This window comes from Sus scrofa, chromosome 3 (genome assembly GCF_054392235.1).
Source record: "Sus scrofa isolate SSC_HxYL_T2T_F1_AM1 chromosome 3, Sscrofa_HxYL_maternal_Yorkshire_Landrace_v2.0, whole genome shotgun sequence".
Lineage (NCBI taxonomy): Eukaryota > Metazoa > Chordata > Mammalia > Artiodactyla > Suidae > Sus > Sus scrofa.
In genome coordinates, this window is record NC_139385.1 from 98,996,374 (window position 1) to 99,018,923 (window position 22,550).

At 40.8% G+C, this 22,550-nt stretch overlaps 1 long non-coding RNA gene across 1 annotated transcript in view; it reads left to right on the plus strand.

The window, feature by feature from the left end:
* The first annotated feature begins 978 nt into the window (after nt 1-978).
* The window catches only part of LOC106508926 (uncharacterized), a 138,297-nt gene continuing 116,725 nt past the window's right edge, over nt 979-22,550 (plus strand). The window contains exon 1 of the long non-coding RNA XR_014841961.1: nt 979-1,100. This is a non-coding gene — a long non-coding RNA (uncharacterized LOC106508926). The remainder of the gene's footprint in view (nt 1,101-22,550) is intronic.

The window sequence follows — 22,550 nt, forward strand, 5'->3', positions numbered from 1 at the left end:
GCGATATAACCAGTTTAGTCTTGGAAGCAGACCTATTCAAACTTTGTGTCCAATTACACTGAGTTGTTGTTGCAGGAACATCAAGTTGTTGCAGGAGGGGGAACCAGAGCATGGGCCAGAGCCAGAGCATGGGCTCTTGTCTAACACTCAGAAATGAATTGTCTGAGGAGACACACGTGCTGACAAAGCAAAAGACTTTATTGGGAAGGGGCAACTAGGCAGAGAACAGCAGGGTGCGGGAACCCAGGAGAACTGCTTTGCCATGGGGCTCGCAGTCTCAGGTTTTATGGGAAGGGATTAGTTTCTGAGTTGTCTCTGGCCAGTCACCTTGCTCGTGGTACTTGGACTGGCTCAGGGTCCTTCTTGGTGGTGGGCTCCTGTCAGCCAAGATGGAGTCCAGCGCCAAGGATTTGGGGACGTTGGTTGTCTCCTTCCTCCCATGGGCCCCTCCCATATCCTCCCAATTTGTCTTCAGGGCAGCACCATGTTCCTTATCAGGGCCTCCTGTTGTGAGACAACTCTTGCAAGTGGCTATTATCACGCCTGGTCAAGGTAGGCAGTTTCAGTCAATGGTCTCCTACCAAAATCATATTATTTTGGAGCTAGAAAGGAACTTAAATATCATCAATACCCTAGTTATCCAGCCAAGGAAATTAAAGTGCAGAGAAACTAAGTCACATGGCCACCGCCAGCGCACAGCTGGCTGCTGGAACAGGCAGACTAAATCAAGGTCTCCCAGCTCCTCCTTTCCTGCTGTCCCCACCTCTTCACAGAAAATCTCCTCGTGAGTAAAAGACGAACCTGACTTCAGCAGAGATGAATCTACGGTGAAAAATGTTAGGAGTCTTTGCAACCTTTTATTAAAACTCAAATAAATCAAGGTCCCTGGGGTTATTCTCTCCTGCTTGGGAATGTATCTCTAATGGTATGCAGGATTTAAGCCCACGAAGGGCTCTGCCTGCCGTAACCAAGGGAAACCAGAGGGTCTGGGAGCCATCTTGTTTTCACGATATTTCCCAGAGGAGAGTGTGGGACGGACATTCTCTGGTCCAGGAAGCTCGGCACCAAATTTCCTCGCCCGGCCTGCGTACAAGTAAGAGGTCTGACTGCTTGCTGCATTGAAAAATAAGATTTTGAATGTGATTCTAAATCACAATTGTTGTACAGGATTTATTTAAAATATGACAATTTCTACTAGAACCTAGTAGGCGAAATAGCTTTGGTTTTACTGGGAATTTGAATCTATCCACTAGTATTATTTTCTGCTTAAGCTCTTCAGGGGACCTGTGGTTCACAGTATCAACTTACGGCACAGCCTCGTTTCCTGACTGCTGTTCAGAAGCTCTGAAGACACCCCCATGGCTTAGAGAGTGTGTGGGAGAAAATTCTGTTCCCTTCCCTCGCAGAGGGGGTGGGGAGACAGCTGCTAATTGAGTCTTCTTACTTCTTGACTTGAGTGGATTATGGGGCTGCCCCCTGCGGAGCTAGACGTCCAAATTGGAACCATTATTCCTCTTATTATTGTTTCCTCTTATTATTGTTGTTTATCTAGCGAGCCGGACACTGAGTCCCCGTTTACTACCCTCTAGGAGCCAGTAGTTCAATGAAATGGCCAGAACAATCAGTCCTTCTTGTTATTGGCTTATATGTATGACTGCAGTCACCCGATGCCCCTGCTCCTGAGCCCTAAATTATTAATTTCTTAAAATGGCATCTAATGGGCTGTGACGCATGTCCCAGCCACCCCTGCCTCTTTCACATACAATCTGGCTAGTGCCCCCTCTGCCTGGATCGTTCTCTCCTTCTCCCTTCATAGTTTGTTTCTCTTCACTACCATGTGCATTCTGCTTATTCTCTGCAAGCAGATTTTCCTCTCTTCGGATGAAGTAAGTCATCTGAGGAAATTATTCACATTTCCATTTTCAAAAGATATTCTCCTTCTCATGTGGGTGTTATTCCTGAATAAATTGGTTCACCAGTAAATGTGAATAATCCTAGCTATTGTCTGCCTTGCATGGTTTTGTTTCTACTTTTCCCCAGGAGACCAAACATTTTTTTTCAATCATCTCTGTTATTTGTACCTTTTTATCTTATTCTTTTAAAAATACTTATTTTTAAGACAATTTACAGTAAAATGAAAGGAGATTCTGTTTTGTATTTTATGTAACATAACCATGATACTAGGTGTCTTGGTCATTATTTTCAGTAGGTACTACCAATCTTTTTTACAGATTATAACTCTGTTGTTCCACCACTGCTGGTTTCTTCCTTAGTGCACTATATACACATGCACACTCACACAGCGTGCACACACACGTTGATTTTTTTGTATATTTCAGATATCTTACCCTTTTTGTGGTATGACTGGCCTTATCACTGGCTAATGCATGAGAAAAATTCTAAGTAACATTTCCATGCCAAGTTTCTGAGGACACCTGCTCATTATAATACCCTAGTAGGGAATATTTATCGGAGAGCTATACTTGGCCATAGACATGTTGAGACGCACAGACTTGGAGAACTTCCCAGTAATTGCCCATTAACCTTGAACAGTCATTTAAGTCAGTGTTTCCCTGCAATGTCAGCGGTGATGTTTCCAAAGGACAATAGGGTGATAAGAGAAATAGTCAATATAGAAAGTTTACATAAAACCAAGTTTATTTCATTTGAAGAAATCAGAAAGTTTACATCCTTTATACTTTCTGGAAAGTAAATGCCCTTTATTTTATGACCTGATGGTGATGGTGACAGTAGATGATAACTGCCCCCCCTAATATTTTTACTTGGAAAAATAAAAATAAAATGGTTAGGTCAACTTCTTAGGTTTTCTGGACACTTAGGGATGTTTGGAATCTCAAAGTCTGGAAAGTAAACAATTTGCTACATTGTGTTCTTCTATTTGCTCCCTCCCCTTTTCCCCCCAGTCCCCTCCCCACAACATTCTCTGCTCTCCTCCCCGTCCCAAGGGTGTTTACTAACCCCGAATCAATTTAGAAATTCAAGGTCATGACTGCACTGGTATCTTTTTCCTTCCCAGTTATGATGCATGCTTTTTGTGATAATTACCCTCAGGTTTTACAGGAAAACAGGCCCCGAGAGATGCATTTGTGCACGCATGTATGCATTCAATAACAATTTGAGTGCCTAGGTGCTGGTGGAATAGCAGAGACTAAGACATGAGTTGCAGCTCCAGTGAGGCTCATTTTCTGTTGGGGTGGGGGGCAGATCTGTGGGGTGGGAGTGAGAGTCACAAGAAATAAGTCAACACTTAAGTAACAGAATTCCATCTAGTGACAAGTACAGGGTTATGAAGCAGTTGCCAGGTTATTTCCATGACTCCTGGAATGTCAGGTGGTGCTGGAGAAGGGAGGGGCTGCTTCAGAAGGGGCAGGGGCAGCTCCATGAAGGAAGTGATGTTTGGACTGAGATCTGTGTGACAACAGGAGCACTCCATGAAATGATTGGGAGAAGAGTGTTCCGGGCCCAGGGAAGAGGGCTAAGGCCCTGACCTAGATGTGTTCTTCTGGGGGGCAGGGGTGTGGTGTGAGGGGGCAGAATCAAAAGCTGTATTCTGAACCTATTAAGGTGAGGATTGGCATCCACTGGAAAAGCCACATATGCTGCTGGATATATTAGTTCTAAGTTCAGGCAAGAGGTTGAGGCTGTAGATAATATTTAGGAAGCATCAGTGCATGTTTGACTTTTTAATCAAGTAGGAGTGAGAAGATAGGGCCAAGGAAGGAATGACTAGTGAGAGGTGAGATTGAGTAATCAAGGGCAAACAAGCAGGAGACTGAGAAGAAGCAGCTAAAGAGAGAGGAAGAAATCCAGGGAAATTTAGAGATGAAAATATTGCACAATGAGGGGCCGCCTGAGCCAAAATGGTGTAATTTTTTTAATACCCCAACCCCTCTTCATTTATGTAATCGTAACAAATCTGCAGTTATAATAAATGCACAGACAGCTCCTTTCTCTTGATTCAGGCACTGCTTCATTTACATGAAGCCTGGGTCCACACTCACCTGCCTACCTCTCTGCTCTGCTTGCTGCTCTGGGCTTCCAGAACAACTGGGCCTCTGCATTCTGAGTACCACGCTAGGTTTGGTTACTTTCCACATTAAGGACAAGTTCAACCCACCAACAGGGGGATCACCCTTAATTACCCTCTAATTTCGGAAAGCTTACTTTCCTCACATACTGAGAACAGAGAATGTAAAGTTTTCAGAGACTCTGAGTCTGCTCAAATTCCAAGATAGATTCAACCCAGTCTCCCTCTAGCTAATCAATAGGGATTAAATTTATTTTGCATAGAAGTGCTTTGATTTCCCATTAACAAGGTTAGTGAACTATCAGATTCCCCACCTCATCCCTTCTCTAGATCTTTATTTAAAGAGTGTTCTTTTCCTCTACGGGTTTGCAGAACATTTAGAAAGCAGCTTCACATGGTGTTTCTCACATTCCCCTTTGATCAAGTGATGGCGGTGAAGAGAGCCGGGAAACTGCTGAAGCCTGAGCGAAGAGGAGGCCTTGTAATAACATTATCGTAACTATTCTATCTGTTATGTCATGTGGGCAAAGGCATAAGATAGAACAAAAAAACATGGGACTGGGATTGAGAAATACTGCTCCTAACTCTGGGTGAATTGAAATCTCTTTGTGTTTCAGAGGCCCTGAGGTAAATGGGGCAGGTCTACCTGTATTAACTAAAATGTTACAATATAAAAAGATAAAATCATCTCTCTCAGGCAGATATGATATGAATACATGTCAAAGATTTTATTGAGGAGAATGTTAAGAAGTTAAAACTGGTCCAAAGAGCACTAGAGGTTTTGTGTGTGTGTGTGTGTGTGTGTGTGTGTGTGTGTGTGTGTATACAATTAAAATATTATAAGCTTAAGTTAGGTACAAAACTGGTTAATGTTCAACAGGACAATAAACTGTAATCTTTGTGCTTATCTGCTCTACTAGACAGAAATTATTTGTATCTCCACCAGACAAAAAATTTCAAGTTAGCCTCTGCACCTGCAGAGTTATAAAGTCAATAGAAAATCAATCCCATTATTTGGGATAGAAGGTCCAGTAATCTTCTCTATTTTCAAATGTCAGATAATTTTTGTGACAAACATGTATAAGAATAATACTTGACTTAAGCACTGCTCTGTGCTGGGAAACACTTAACATATATTATCTCTTGGTATGCTCACCACACCCTATGAGGTAGACACTTTTATTATCCCATATGGTAGGGGAGATCGTTGAGGATCAGAATGGTTAATTAATCAACCTATGGTCACACACCTCATAAGTGGCAGGAATGGCAGTCAAACTGAGTTCTTATTCCAGAATTTCTGTTTGAGCCCATTATTGTTGCTACTATGTTAAGGGTCAAAAGGAATAATGAATGCGAAAGTGCTTTAAAGATTATGAACATGTTATAAAATGAAAAAATCATTGTTAAATCAAGATCACTATTAAAGAATAAGGCTCTAAGAGTTATTGGCAGCCCAGTGCATAGAGAGAATGTTAATTATGGAAAAAGTCTATTGTCCCAGGAATGCCTCTGAGACTTTATCTTAAATCTGTACACTTGAATTGAATATGTTTTACTTAACTCAGCCTACTCCTTCCTTCCTTTTTTTTTTTTTTTTTTTTTTTTTTTTGAGGGTTGATTTCATTGAGAGGGTTTCTTAGCCCATTATTTCTTGCATGTGTGGAGAAGTATCTACTCTAAAACCTTTCCACACCTCTCTTTGTGTTTTCTTTTCTCAGCCTAGGGAGAGAACAAGGTCTCAGAACTGAATAGGCCTGAGTCTGAATTTCAGCATTATGGTTAACTCAGTGTAAGTGTTAAAATTCATTAGCCCAGCTTGTCACAAAGCCTGGAGAGGCTGCACTGAAATCTCCCAGGGGAGAGGGGTGTTGCATGCCTCCAGCATATGGAAGAGGGTGCTGAGGAATCTGAAATTTCAGGTCCTCCTTGGTGAACAAGCCATATCAGCACCTACCTTGGAGGTGATTTTGAAAAGTGATATCTATTAGGACATCAGGAATGTTAGTTCCATCCTTCCCACCTTTTTTTGCAATGAGTCTTATTCATTTGCAATTCTCCTCTCCCCCTGTCGGTCCACTCCACATTTCTGTTCCCTCCCCTCCATCCCCTTCCCCGCTCTGGTCCATCTGTCCTCTCCTCTGCAGTCCTCATAGCTTCTTTCCTTTCTCTTCTCATCCCCTCCTGTCGCCTTCCCTCCCTCCTTTGTCCCCCCCACCTGTGCATCCCCTTCCTCCCTTCCCTTCTGTCCTGTCCCATCTCCTCTTGCCCTCTTCCCTTCTATCACCTCCTGAACATCCTCTCCCTTTCCGTAGGTCCCCTCCTCTCTTGTCTTTTGCCCCCTCCACTCCTTCCCCTCCCCTTCTTTTCTCTCTCCCAAGGACCCTGAGACCAGACATCTCCTAAACATTGAGACCTGGTTCTCTTCTTACTAACTGAAGAAACCGTGGGATTTCAATTTAGTGGCCAGTGCTGGGCCTCTTTCTATTCCAACCCTCACTTTATCGATGAAAAAACTGAGAACAGGGAGGTTAAATGCAAGCCCACCCTCTTCCTGCTCTGTGCTCCTGACACGTCACCTGGCTGCCTCCGTATCTGCCCTTTCAACACGATGTTATGGCTCATCCCTATCTATGCTTCACAGTTAGCAGGCGACTGGGAGAAATAGGATGATAAATTACTGCTGTTATTTGTCTGTGAAGAGTGAGTAAGGTCTTCTATCCCCTGAGACCAACAAAGAGGATGTGCTGTGGTGACAAAAGAGTCAAACGTCACCATCCAATATGCAGTGTCCTCTTCAACTGGTCAGGAAAACATGGCAAACCCTAATTGCAAGGAAACTCATCTGCGGTCATTTCCACAGTGGGCCAGGCTTTTACGTTCAATGTCCCTAAGAAAGGAACAAAATGGTGTCTTGCAGGAGATAAGGCTGGAGAGGAAGAGAGTTAATGAACTTGGTGAAGGCAGCCAGAGGCCAAGCCACCACAGGAACCTTGCCTCATGCAAGCGCCATAGCGGAAAAATGAAAACGCACCCCTGCGTTTCCTTTGCCGGCTTCCTCATGCCCTTCTCACACTGGTTTTCATTGGCCCTGCTCTCTTGGCTCTTGATACCAAAGAGAAGCTGGAGGGTGGGAGATAGGATGGTGCTCACCTCAGGGAGAAGGGGCTCCATGTATGATGGTGACCCTGAGAGTCCTGCAGGGCAGTCCACCTGTCCTTGCAGCAGAGTCTTTAGTTTCTCTTGAGTCTGTGTTGAATTTCCTTGTGTCTGAGTCTTTAAAGGGTGGTGTTCATTTGCGTTCAGTCTGCTGCACTCTGGGGAGGGCCACTGTCTGCACTGGGACCAGGGCTCAAGTAGGTGTTGCTGCTGCTTCCCCAGTGGTTCAGACAGAAGGAGTTTGGGAGGCTTCTCAAAGGCCAAGGTGAGAAACAGGCACATCTGCAGACACAGAAGGCAGATTAGTGCTCTCCAAGGACTGGGAGGAATGAGGAGTGACTGGGTGGGTTCCTTTTTCACATGACAAAAATGTTCTGGAATTACAGGTGATTTTTGCACAATTTTTTGAGTGTATTAAAATCATTGACTGGTATAGTTTGAGTGAATTTTATAGTATGTGAATTATATTTCAATTTTTTTAAATTGGAGGGGAAAAGGGGGACAGGTGACTTGGAGCAAAGCTAAGGGCTGTTAAGGCCACTGCTCCTCCACTCCCCACCCCACCAGGTATCCTGCCTGCATATTGTAAATGTTTTTAAATATCTTATATACTTTTCATAATTTTTATTCTTATGGTGGAATAATGGTCTACCATGGATCATAATTCATAAAGAGATATTTCCAATGTTGGTGGTTTAAGAATGTTCCATTTTTTGCTATCATAGATGTCATACAAGGGCAAAAACCTTCTTTTTCCACTCTGCCACAAATCTTGGTTTTCCAAAAACTTCCTCCTGGAATCTCTGTTCCCACATTACTGCACCACTCATTGTCTCTGTTTTAACTCTATGTGCCTTTTTGACTATAGTCTCACTTTGTGCCCTTCGTAAGCCTTCTCTCAACTCTGCCTTCTCTCTGCTCACCTTCCCTACCCACACCTGTCATAAAAGTCTAACTTAGCTGTCTGCATCTGTGTTTTTCTTGCTGGACTTACCGAACCCTTTGGTGATGTATTTATTTACCTGCATGACTCCTCTGCAAGACTATGAGCCCCTTGAGGTCAGATACAGTGTCTTATTAATTTCTGATTCCCTGTTGCCTCTGCTTGGCAAGTGGAAAGTATAAAATATATGCTAATTCAATTAATTGAATCACCAAGACTCTGAAGAACAGCGTTGAGTGTGTCTCTGCTTCTGTCGAATTATTCTCTTTAGCGCTAATTACAAAAACTGGAATTATGGGGTCAGGAGGCATGGATGTTTGTCCGTGTTGCCATAGTGCTTTCTCAAAGGCAGTGATTTGCAGTGCCACCTGAAGTGAATGAGCATGCCAATATCGCTATCACCTTGCCAGTCCATCATTTTTTAAAGTGCTAATTTAGTAGGTATCAAATGACATTTCAAGGTTGCTTTAATTTACATTTCTTTGATTACTACCCAGCCGAACATTTTCTCAGGTGTTCATTTATTGTTTCTTTTTCTCCTTGGGGGAATTACTGGTTGATGTTCTTTGCTCACTTATCTATTAGAGTGAAGAAATACAGCTAATAAATCTAAATAAACTCCTTTTATATTTTATTTATGACCTGATAGTCTGTCACATATACTACAGATTTTTTCATATTCTGTATTTTGTTTATATTTTTGCTTTTTTTATTGTACAGAAGTTTAAAATTTATATATGAATTTACCTATCTTTTTCTTTCTTTAACATGCCTTATGAAGTTTTAAGGAAAAAAAGTTCTTTTGCATAGATTTGCTAAAGCTTTTATTCAATATTCTGTTCTTTTCTCAATGAAAAATTAACTCATTAATCTATCCAGAGAATACTGAATACTTAGCTCTTTTTAAAATTGCTATGATTGGAGTTCCCATTGTGGCGCAGCGGAAATGAATCCGACTAGGAACGATGAGGTTGTGGGTTTGATCCCTGGTCTTGCTCAGTGGGTTAAGACTCCAGCATTGCCATGAGCTGTGGTGTAGGTCACAGATGTGGCTCGGATCTGGCATTGCTGTAGCTGTGGTATAGGCCAGCAGCTGTAACTCCAATTTGACCCCTAGACTGGGAACCTCCATATGCCACGGGTGTGGCCCTAAAAGACAAGATAAAATAAAATTACTACAATTAATACCTCTTTTCAAATATTCCTTGTTTCAGTTATGATTGTTGTAAAAAAAAAAATCCAAGTAACAGTGGCATAAACATGTAGGGGTTTATCCTTCTCACTTTACAAGAAGTCCATAGGTTGGTATCTGTCCTGAAGTGTAGCTGTAGGATTTTAATTTATAGAGGTGACCGAGTGACGAAGACTCGGATAGATGAATGGCATTGAAAAAAGAATTTATTCCTTACATTTCATGATTGAAGAAGGCATGACATGCCCCATGGGACCACAGGAGAAATGTTAGGTTTTGGTCAGAAGCAGGAACCAGGCCAAGACCTTTATCAGAGCTTCAGCAGGAAAGGCAAGGCAGGGCAGAGTAAATAGTTTAGAATTGGCTGGTTTGAATAATTCTGGGAGGCTGTGGGCTATAAGAGTGGTCTCTAGTTGCCTCATATGTGACCCTGAGATTCTTTAGGGAAATACTGGCTTGGAGAGTTAAATAGAGTGGTTGGCTTCTATCTGACAAGAGCACTTCCCAAGTAAGCTATTCACTACCTTTAGCTATTGATATGCTCTGGGAGGGCAGTCTCTCCCCGGCCACCAAGATTTGTCAGGTTCATAAGATATAGAAAAATTTTAAAACATTAGTATAATGGTTTCTGCATTAATTCAGGGTCTCAGTTTTGTTGGGGTTGGAGACGCTGATATTTTCCTGGCTTTTCTCTTATGTTTACTACTTCATGGTTCCAAGATCACTGCTGAACCTCAAGCTATCACATCTCTATTTAAAACAGGTAGAATGTTGTATTCAAAACAGGAAGGAAGGACAATGTGAACTAACTACATAAGTTTATTTTATTAGGAAGATAAAAATTTCCTCAGAAACTTCCAGTAGACTTTCACTCATGTCTCATTGGCTGGAACAGCATCATATGATCATCTGGCTGTAATGATGGCTGGGAAAGTAATTCTTCCCACTTCTGTAGGAGAAGACAGCAAGGTAGAAGGGAGATTGAGAAAGACCACTGAACCAGCCAACTAGAAGTATCTGCCACACATCTTCTTTCTGTCATATTTTATATATATACACACACATGTACGTGTGTGTGTGTGTGTGTGTGTGTGTGTGTGTGTGTGCATATAAAATTTATAGGAGTTCCCGTTGTGGAGCAGCGGAAACGAATACGACTAGGAACCATGAGGTTGAGGGTTCAATCCCTGGCCTCGCTCAGTGCTTTAAGGATCCAGTGTTGCTGCGAGCTGTAGTATAGGTTGCAGATGCGGCTCAGATCTGGTGTTGCTGTGGCTCTGGCGTAGGCTGGCTGCTACAGCTCCAATTAGACCCCTAGCCTGGGAACCTCCATATGCCAAGGGTACGGCCCTAAAAAGACAAAAAGACAAAAAAAAATTTTGTATTTATATTTTAATTTATTCCACACAATGGTTCTATAAATTGTTAGGCCTTTTTAGGTCTCATTAGGTTCCATTAACCTATGATATATTTAGCATATTATTCTAATCCTTATTCTATTATATAGTAGGTTTTAATGGCTGATATTGGTAGAAATTTTTATTGCTTTTCTTTTATATACTCCCTGTCAATGGTATTCTTACTGTCTTTATTCATACATTTTAGAATAATTTTGTAGATTGAAAATAATTATTGGGCTTTAGCTCAGAATAGTATTAAATCTATAAATTCAATTAAACTCAACTCTATTGGTTGGTTCAGACATTTTAACATTAGATCTTTTCACCTTAGAACTGCCTCTATTTCTTCATTTATTTAAATTATCATCTTTTAAATGTTCTAACAAGGTTTTGAAGTCTTTTTTTTTTTGTCTTTTTGCTATTTCTTGGGCCGCTCGTGCGGCATATGGAGGTTCCCAGGCTAGGGGTTGAATCAGAACTGTAGCCTCTGGCCTACGCCAGAGCCACAGCAACGTGGGATCCGAGCCGCATCTGCAACCTACACCACAGCTCACGGCAATGCCGGATCCTTAACCCGCTGAGCAAGGGCAGGGAACCCCCCACCTCATGGTTCCTAGTCGGATTTGTTAACCACTGCGCCACGACAGGAACTACTTGAAGTCTTCTTTTTAAAAGTCACATTATATATTTTCTAACCATTTTAAATTTGGGAATTTGTGAGTGTGATTGTGTGTGCGTTTGTGTGTGTGTGTGTGTTTATAAATCAGATCTCTTTTTTCATTATGTTATCTACAGATAAGGGTAGTAGGATGTCCTGTCTTTGTCTTGAAATCAAACTACCTAATTTAAATGAACTTAAATGAAGTTATAGATCTGGGACTTGCTACCTACTTGTTGATCCAGTCTCACCTAGTGTATCAGTTACGTTGGGTTTGATTGTAGGTAACAGAAAACCCAAGTGAAACTGCTAGTCAAGAGAGGCTTACATCCCTGAGGTTAGTTTGGCAGCTCTACCAGGTAATGAAGGGTTTGATTTCCTTTTAGCTCTTCACTCTGCAGGGGCCACATAGTCTTCGAGGCTGGTGGTCCTTGTGGTGTTCACAGGACCAACAGTATTGATTATGCCTATGTACATCCTTACTTAGATGTCCATTAAAAAAAGACAGTGTTTCTTTTCTAGACCTTCCCCCATCCCCACCCTCTTCTTTTTTTCCACACCTTTTTCTTATTGGCTTAGCTTAGGTCTTTGCTCACTACTGAACCAATAACTGTGGCTGGGGGTATGAAATTACACTATTTAGCTTGGACTTGAGTTGGAGGTGTTGGAATTATTCTCCCTAAGTGTGTGGGCTTCACGTAGGAGGAATGAGTACCCCACCCCCACCCCAGCCTCCACCACCAAGTTAGAGCAGTCACTGAGGGATGAACAGTGCATGTTGGGAAGGCAGACATAATATCCACTATACTGGACATGTCACTTTTCCCAGGACACCTGCCCTGCTGCCGTAAGTCCAAGTCCTGTGTCCTTCTTATGTGATCTTCTAATACAGAGGACCATACTACAGTAGATCTGCCCGTTTACTTCTGGGACCAGAAAAAAGTAATGTATTTATAATCCCCTGGCTTTCTTATAAGGAGGGGATATCTTATTAATGAGGGGACCTTTGCTTGACACTTGAGATGTGAGAAATAGTCTGCATAGGAAGGAAGAGCCATAGAGTGGCCTGCATGGCAGACCCTGGGCCATGGGTGGGAGATGGGGGAGGGTAGAATGGAGTCAGGTAAGCAGGTTAAGGAGTGATATGGGAAAAATAAAGGTGTTTATGGGGGACTTTTGGAGAGAAATTCTGTGCATTGTGAAGTGTAAACTTTTTCCCTTATGTATTTTTCAGTAAAATATACTTTCTTCCTGGCCTAAGAGAGTGGATCTATTTTAGGAGGATGCAGAGAAAGGCAGAGGTTTGCATTCAAGGTGGCAGAGCAAGAGTGAGGGTGAACGTTGGAACATCATGACATTGAGTTTCACCCAACTCACTCCTCCCTTCACTCCAAGTCCTGTGAGGACAGACCAGGTCTGCCTAGCTCAGTGCCTAGGACCCAGAAGCTTAGCTAGTATTTGTGAATGAATGAATGATAAGCTTGGTAAAATCTGAGAAACCTTTGCCAAATCTCAAGTCTGCCACTTTCTCACCTGTGGAATGGGGAAAATGGTAATCACCATGTTGTCTTGTTGTGAGATTTAAGTCTAATTTCATAAGTGGAAACCAAGACCACGATTATTATCTCTTCCCAAATTCTACCAGCTAGCCTACAAATACTCACAATAACAACTGCTAAAATCTGCATTACCTCCTTTAACATTAATCCTTTTAATCACCTGTAATTATCGAGGTGTCAGCTCTCCCTCCAGGATGTCCTACATGCTCAGCATCCAATGATATCTCTCAGCACTCATGGGCACCAGAATTGAAATAGGCAGAGAAGGAATCCTTTGCTGAACTGTTAGCAGCTACTCCACTCTTGAGATGCACAGCTTGGCTGCCCTAACAAGGCTGGGCAAAATATAAGTGCGTGGCAAATTACTTGTAATAGAGACATGATGAATTCACAGTTGTTGTAGCAACAGAGACCCCATGACCTTAGAGGCAGGCAGAGGCTGAGCCTGTGGTCACCAGTGATGGGAAAAGTCAAGGGTGGATTTGTGAGCACCAGGAATCAGTGGGCTTTATTTTCTGGCATGGTCTATTCCTGGAACAGCTGAAAATTCTGAGGACTAAATTCAGACTCCTGGATGAGACTCAAAGATTGCCTGGTGAGAAGGAGAGAACCTCTGGGCATATTAACCTCTGGGGATGTTAGTTTTCTCATTTCTAGAATAGGAATAATAACATCTGATTCCTTATCTCTCGTAGGACTATCTGAGTGTTTAATGAAGCAATGTTCAGAATTCCTCTATGGAAAAATGCTACAGAGATACAAATTATTTCGATAACTAAATGTAAATGAGCATATGTACTCCAAAAAACTGAAAGGAAAAAAATGCAGACTCATTTAAGATTAATTTCTTGAAATTCCCTGGTGGCTCAGTGAGTTAATGATCCAGTGTTGTCACTGCTGTGGCTCAGGTTGCTGCTATGGTGTGGGCTCGATCCCTAGTCCCAGAACTTCTGCATATTGTGGGTGTGACCAGAGTAAAAGAGAGAAAAAAGATTAATTTCTCCATGAGTTTCAGATCTGTGTTGTGTACTGAAATCTCCACAATAATACATTTACAATTCTACATGTATATGTGATATAAATAAATGTACTCTTATAATCACAGATGCTCTTAGATTCAGAATCATGTGCTTCTTGCTATTCTTAACTCCTTAGATTTCTGTCTTGCCAAAAATACCAAGTGATCAATTCGACGATATTATAACACTGTGTCTGAAGTTGTCATTTGATTTACAAGTCAAAGGGATTGCTCAAAGCTTAAAGCACGTGGTAAAGAAATGAGGTAACAAGAAAAGCTGACTTTGAGATTTTCAAATCTTCTAGACTAAAATAACTCCATTGTGCAGGAGAAATGTTTTAATCAAAAGCAGAAGAGGATTTTAATCAAGTGTAATAATGATGATGATAAGGATTGTTAGTAAGTTTTGGTGGTTAAAAGGAACAAGCTTCAGTTGTCTAAGATAGATCCCTCGGACTGGAATGTTCAATTCTCTAATTAAGAGCTTTAGTCTAATTCTAAGGGGAGTTCCTGTCATGGCTCAGTAGTTAATGAACCTGACTAGTGTCCATGAGGAGGGGGGTTCGATCCCTGGCCTTGCTCAGTGAGTTAAGGATCCGGCGTTGCCATGAGCTGTGGCATAGGCTGGCAGCTACAGCTCCGATTCAACCCCTAGCCTGGGAAACTCCATATGCCTTGGGTGCAGCCCCCAAAAAACAAAAGTCAAAAAAAAAAAAAAAGAGATTTACTCTAATTCTAAAGAATTTGGTATTTGGAGACCTATATTCTGGTCTGAATCTTTCTACTGTTTGGTAGGTGAGCTTGAGAAAGCCACCTAATCTTGCTGGGTGTGGGTATTCTTATCTGTCAGGAGAATAGAATGGAGTAATTAATCTATGTAGTCCTTTCAGCTCTAAGGCATTGTGATTTTTTTCAATCACAGAAAATAATCTGTGATTATTCTAAGTTTCCAGAAAACTTAGTGCTTGTCTTTGGAACACTGCTAAGCAACAGCCTGAAAGGAGAGCTAAAGATTAAATGACATTCACTAGGTTTACAGTAATCGCTAACCCACTGCCATTACTGAGGTGATTTCACTGTGCCAGAGCTTGTGCCTCATATTTTGCATTTATTTCCCATTTAATCCTCAGAATAACCTTGGGAATACTTGGGTGTTCATCTCGAACAAGGAGTTACAACTTGTGGAACTTCCAGCTACCAGTCGACTGGTCCTTCCTTACCTAAAGGCAAATTCAAATCCTGTCAGTGTGGCTTAGAAGAGTCCAGGGAGAGATGGTGGCTGGGATTGACTTAAATGGCTTTTAATTTATTTTTTTAATTTTTTTAATCTTTTGTCTTTTTGCAGGCTACACCTGTGGCATATGGAGGTTCCCAGGCTAGGGGTTGAATCGGAGCCATAGCTGCCGGCCTATGCTATAGCCACAGCAATGTGGGATACAAGCCATGTCTGACACCTACCTACACCACAGCTTGAAGCAATTGCGGATCCTTAACCCACTTAGCGAGGCCAGGGATTGAACCTGCAACCTCACAGTTCCTAATTGGATTTGTTTCTGCTGCGCCATGATGGGAACTCCTACATGGCTTTTTTTTTTTTTTTAGGCATGTGGGAGTTTAACCAGTGCCAGAGCATAATTTCAGGTCAATGCTTAGGCTTCATCTTACTAGACCTCTTGTAGCATTTGACATGGTTAATTGAGACAATTCTTGAAACAATTTATTCATCTGACTTCCAGGACCCTGAACCTACCTGGTTCTCGTCCCACCTCCCTGGTCAGTCCTTAGTGACCTTGGCTGGATCTTTCTCATTTTCCCAGTCTCCACTCGACAAAGAGCTGTTTCTCTTCTCCACCTGTGCTCAGTCCTTTGGTGATCTCATCCAGGCTCTTGGCTTCAAATACTACCTAAATCTGATGATTCTAAAATTAAACCTCCAATCCCAATTTCTGCTCGGAACACTAGATAAATATATCCAATTGCCAACTCAACATCTTCACTTGAATACCTAATCTCAAACCTAAGAGATCTGAGCTTTGGATTTCCTCCTCCAAACCTGCCCTTCCCTCAGTGTTCCAAAATGCAACAGAAAGCACCACAGGGTCACCTAGCCAAGGAACTAGGAGTCACTCTGGATTCCTCCTTTCTCTCACATGCCACATTTAATCCAGCATTAGATTATGGCAACTCTATCCTGAAAATTTATCCAGAATCTAACAGCTGTTCACTAGCTCCACCACCTCCACTCCAGTCCAAATCCCTAGCCCCTCTCACCTAGACTGTTGCAATAAGTCTCTGAGATTTCACTCTCGCCTCCAACATCCCCTGCCCCCAATCAAACCTCTAAACAGCAGCTTGTGGTTCCTTTAAAATATAAGTCTTTGCAAACCCAACTGCTTTCCTCATACTAGGAACGCAATCCTGCAATCCCAAATTCTTACATTGGGTTGGCCTGTGAGAGCCTATGGGGCCTGGCTTCTGGGTTTCTCTCTAATCACATCTCTTACCACTTTCTTTGTCACTTACCAAGTGACTTGTTCTTTTTTGAACACACCCAGTATTGCTCAGGTCTAAGGACCTCTTTACTTTCTCTTTTCTCAGTCTGGAATACCACTCACCCAGATATTTGTATACCTTATTTCCTTACTTGATCCAGGTCCTATTCAAAGGTCACCTCAACAGAGACCTCCTCTCAGATTTGCTGTATGAGAGAGAGGTTCCCTCTTCTCCAAGACACTGTCTATGCCCTTAGTCTTCTTTGTATTTCATTTTTTTTAAAGGATTTTTATTTTTTCCATCATAGCTGGTTTACAGTGTTCTATTTTCTACTGTACAGCAAGATGACCCAGTCACACATACAAATATACATTCTATTTTTTTTAATTTTTTTTTTTTGAATTCTATTTCTTTGCGACAGGTAACCTTCCTCGCTGGCTAGGGACTTGGTCTATTGTGTATAATGCTATGTTCCAGCACTGACATCAATGCTCAGTACATAGCGGGTGCTCAATAAATATGTGTGGAATGAATGAATGAATAAATATTATAGTTACTAAGGCATGTTTTAGGATGTGAATAGATAATTTACTCAAGAAGAAACAATAACAGTAAGGAGACATCTTGGCGGTAATCACAGATACAATCTGCACTTTCTTCCGCTGTCCAAAGGTCTGGCCTGTCTCCTGCCTTGCTTCAGGGCTCATGAGAAGCAGCTGCCCCTAAGCCCTTGTTTCTAGCTTCCTGTGTGCTTCATTGGCACACTGCTCTGTGCTCCTGCATCTGTGGACTCCCCAAGCCTTGGCTGAACGTCCGTCTGTGTATTCCTGTCTCAGGTTCTCTGTGTTCTGATGGTCTCTTTGACCCTTTACTTACACACTCTGCCAATGCTCTCAAAGTTCCACTCATTGAAAGTAAAATAATAACTGTCATTGCTTTGCACTCGTTATCAAAGCATACCTATTCAATTTATAATTAGAAAGAAAAAACAAGGCAGAAAATCAAAATCAGACAAAATCTCTTACTTTTCAGAGATACTCTTCAAAATATTATTGGCATTTTGTTTTAACTTAACTCTGGATAAGAAACTATTTGGCCACAACTACAATCATGTAAGATCCTTCCTGGCTGATTTAGTCCTCAGGTCTTCTTACCAGGAAAAAGGAAACTAATGGAAATAAAATATAATGTAACATGTTATAGTTGGTGAATCAGCAAACAAACCAAAAAGCATCTAAATAATGATAGCACCATGCTAGTGAGGTTGGGGTGAAATGTGTATATATATATAAATATCAACAGTAGTATTTTTAACTGCAGCAGTCATTCTGATTGTATGAGAGTATGACAATACTTTTAAAGTTATAAAAATATTCATAGCTTTTTTTGAAGGAAAATTGACATATAACATTATATTAGTCTCAGACCTACAACATAATAATTCCATATTTGTATATATTGCAGAATGAGCACCGCAGTGAGTTTAGTTAATGTCTGTTACCATATATAGTTAAAACTTTTTCTTCATGTAATAAGAACTCTGAAGATTTACTCTCTTAGCAACTTGCAAGTTTGCAACACAGTATTATTAACAATTGTCACCATGCCATACCTTATATCCTCATGACTTTGTGGGGTTTTTTGCACTTAAAATAATCTACTAGCATGGGAAACTTTCACATGTAGTGTGATCTATTTTAGCCAAAAAATAGATAATCAACTGAGTTCAATAATAGGGAAATAGTTAAGTAAATTGTGATATATGTCTTTATAAAAATTTTTTTTCTATTAAAAGTTAATGAACAATAAGTAGAAAAAATAGGAAGATAATTATGATGTGATAGTAAATGAGAAAATACAAAATTAGTATGTAGATAGGTAAAAATCTTTATGAATATAGACTATGGATAATGAGTGGAAAACAATACACAAAAAAGAAATCTTTGTAACAGGGATGGAATTATGGAATGGAACAGAGACAGAATTATATATTTTTCTTTTTTCAAAGTACCATTTGAATATATTTACTGCTATTATTGTTTTGATTTTTTATCTTATTACAAAAGACACAGAGAGAAAATAAAAATATGGAATTGGTAATCTCCGAAAGTTTATACTCTGTGGCAGATGTTTGTGGCCTGCTTAGCAGCTGTTCCCAATGGCCTTCGTCTTTGCCTATCTCCTACACACAAGGCTGAAAAAAACCACATTGGATTTCTCAGCCCTCTTTGCATCCAGATTTTGCTAGGTGAACCATTCCTGGCCAATGAAATCTAAGGGGAAGTCTGTTGGAGTATTGCTGGAAAAATTTCCTCCTTGTTAAAGAAGTGAGACCCATAAAGAAAATCCTTTTTACCTTTGTCTTCTTGCTCTGTCTTTTTTGCTTATGAGGACTGATTCTGAAAGCTGTGGCAGCCATTTTGAACCTCACCAACTCTCGGAGGAGGGCAAGGTGGGGTGATGGGAAGACCCTTAGTACGTGATGTCACCTGGAATATCACTAAGTCACTGAACAAACTCAAGGACAGACTGCTGCCTCAAGACTTCTTGATAACTAAACAGTAAATGTCCTTGTGGTTTGAACTGCCTCAAGTAGTTACGTGAAGCTCAGTGCATTCTAATGGATGCAGACAGACAAAAATAAAACTTATTAGCACACAGAGCTAAGTGTACAGAAGCCACAAAGTGACAGGAAATATCACAACAAATATACAAATTAATTTGAAGAATGTTATATTCTTACAGAAGGAAATGAAACTCCAATAATCCAATAAGTACTTATCTGTTTGTTGCAAGGTTCCCTGGATCTGTTAATATTTCCTTGAAGAAGAAAATATTGCTTTATATTTTTGATTAAATTAAAACAAGCATCCAGACACTTTTTTGGTTTGTAATCTTTTCCAAGCTTGTATGTATCAGGAAACAGCCTATTAGGGTACGATGTGGTGGTTTTTCTCCTGCCTTGCATCCTCTGACTTCTTTCACTAGCATAGAATACTGCTCAGTTATATAAGACAGAGCCCCTGGGATTTGAGGATGGGCAACCTAAGGGGTGAGAATATGATTTCGTTATTAATCTAGTATCAGGAGTCTCTTCAGCTCAGCCTCTGTCTCTATTCAGTACAAATCTGGTTTTGAAGATAACAAGTTTGGGGGTTTGCTGAGAGGGAAATTGCCTAAAAGCTGGAGACAGCGACAAAATAGCCTCTTATAAATGGACTCTTATTAGAAACACAATTCTAACAACCTATTTTTTTTCTAAATGGAAGTTGATGTAGCAGGTTAGGGGACCCTTAGATTGTACAAGAAAGCCAGGAGAATGGACTCTGTGATTATTGTCAGCGGGTGGTGCTTGGTATAGGCAGCAGTGAAAGTGGAATTTAAATCGTACATAGGTGATGAGAGTGAAGAGATTGGCTCTGCCCCACAGTGTTATCACATGAGGAGGGGGTAGGGGTGAAGTGGCCACAACATGTTTCACCCCTGTGGTACCTGGTGTTTGTTTGGGTGCTCTGGCTGGCTGAGGGGTAGGGGGCCGGGTGGAGAGCTTCCACCATCCTTTGCTACTTCATGAAGTTCCCTCCTGAAGCTGCCTAGGGAAACAGAGTTGCTCTGTGTTCGGATTGCAGTTGTCTACAAGTAACAGAAAACCCACCTCAAAGTGTCTTATACAAATGTCTTTCTATTTTGATTTTGTTTTCCTACATAACAAGAGACCCAGAAGTAGGCTGATGCTTGTTTAGCTCAGCAGATCGACAGCACCACCAGACACCTAGTCTCTTTCTGTATATCTGTTGCACCGTCCTTCATGTATCCATTTTCACCTTCATCTTTGACTCTTCACGATCACAATATGGCTGTAAATCCATAATTTCCAATCCAAAGCAGGAAGAAGGGAGTGTGAGGGGAGCATAGGCGTATGTATATATAATTTCAAATCTGAAAAGCAAGGTATTTCACAGAAAAACCTCAGGAGACTTCTGTTTATAAGTCTTTGGCCCAAATTATATCACTTGGCCATCCCCTGAGGCAAAGGCGCTGAGGAAGAAATAGTTAGCTTGTTACATTGCCAACCTGAGCAAAATTGGGATTCTGTTAGCAGGATGGTGTCACTAAATTATAAAAATATGCGTCTATTTGATACATTCTCTCCTGTTTTGCTAAAGGTCATTGGGACACTTTGGGTTCCTGGAGGGCTCCAGAAGCCATAGTGGAATTGGTAGGAGACAGAAGGAGAACCCAGGAAGGGCAGCAGCGTCCAAGTGGAGGAAACTCCCTAGAAGAACATCTTGATCTCTCTCCCCAGCCCTCTCTCTGTTCTCCTTAAAGAAGTAGTGACTTCTCTGTTGGGGGATTTTGGAGGAGTTGGGCATGCTTAACTCATTCCTTTCTTCCCTCCTTCCGTTTGGGGTCTCCTGACTCATCTGTTCCTGATCTTGCAGGAAACCTAATGGACAGTCCTTGACCCTGTGCTCAAGGACTGAGGTTATCCAGCTGTGCCTATGATGGGGCAGCATGGAGCAAGCCTACTGTTGCACAACTCAGCTGTGTCCTCTAACTCAGCCTTTCTCAGTAACAAAGTTGATAATTTGGGTGATTTGTATTGTTTTGGTTTTGATTGTTTTAAAGTAGTTTTATGTAAAATTTTTAATTGCAGCACTGTTGACTTACAATGTTGTGTATGTTTCAAGTATACAGCAAAGTGATTCAGTTATCATCTATTTTTTCCAGATTCCTTTCCCTTATAAGCTATTGCAAAATATTGAGTATAGTTCCCTGTGCTATACAGTAGATCCTTGGTTTTTACTTATTTTATATACAGTAGTGTGTGTGTGTGTGTGTGTGTGTGTGTGTGTGTGTGTGTGTGTTAATGCCAATTTCCTAACTTATCCCACTCACTTCTCTCTGGTAACAGTAATTTTGTTTTCTATGTCTGTGAGTCTATTTCTGTTTTGTATATAAGTTAATTTGTATCATTTTTTAGATCCCACACACAAGGGATATCATATATTTGTCTTTCTCTGTCTGACTTACTTAGTATGATATATTTAGTTCTATCCATGTTATTGCAAATAGCATTATTTAAAACTTTTTATGACTGAGTAATAGTCCATCGTATATATGTTGGGGCTGGGAAAGAAAACAGTTAGCTTGTTACATTACCGTCTTCTTTGTCCATTCATCTGTCGATGGACACTTAGGTTGCTTCCCTGTCTTGGCTGTTGTAAATAATGCTGTAGTGAACACTGGGGTGCATATATCTTTTTGAATTATTGTTCTCTTTGGATGTAGGCCCAGTAGTGGGATTGCAGGATCATATGGTAGCAAAGCTGATAATTTTGATTTTCATTTTTCTGACATCTGTGTCTAGCTCTTAATTTTTATTGAATTCAGATGGGTAAAAAGTAGGTCATGTGTCTGAACACCCTAATATCCCTAAAGGCATGAACTCCAGTGAACCCTTAGCCTGGTGTAACCTGAGACACTCAAGTTCTTAATGATTCACATTAGAAAATTTGGATATGGAAGATAGCAGCAGAAGATGTAGTCCTCCTTATTTGAGTAAGTTTTGGCTTCCATGCCTATGAAATATTTCCTCCCAGGATCATATAGTTGAACATGTGTACGCTAAGCTGGACTGATTTTAGTCTTTTTTTCAATACCATAAGCCATTTTATTTTGTTTAATTTTATTTATGTTTTTATCAAAGTATCGTTGATTTACAATATTTTATTAATTTCAGGTGTACAGCATAGTGATTAAGTATTTTTTGAAGATTTTGCTCCATTTTAGGTTATTACAAGATACTGGCTATAATTCCCTGTGCTGTACAGTATGTCCTTGATGCTTATCTATGTTGCATGTAGTAGTTTGTATCTGTTAATCCCATACCCCTAACTTGCCCCTTGCCTTCCCTCTTCCCACAAGTTTGTTTTCTATATCCATGAGTCTGTTTCTGTTTTGCATATACATTCATTTGTGTTATGTTTTAGATTCTACATGTAAGTGATGCAGTATTTGTTTGACTTTCTCCATCTGACTTATTGAATAAGTACAGTATGATTTTAGTCTTTTGGCTT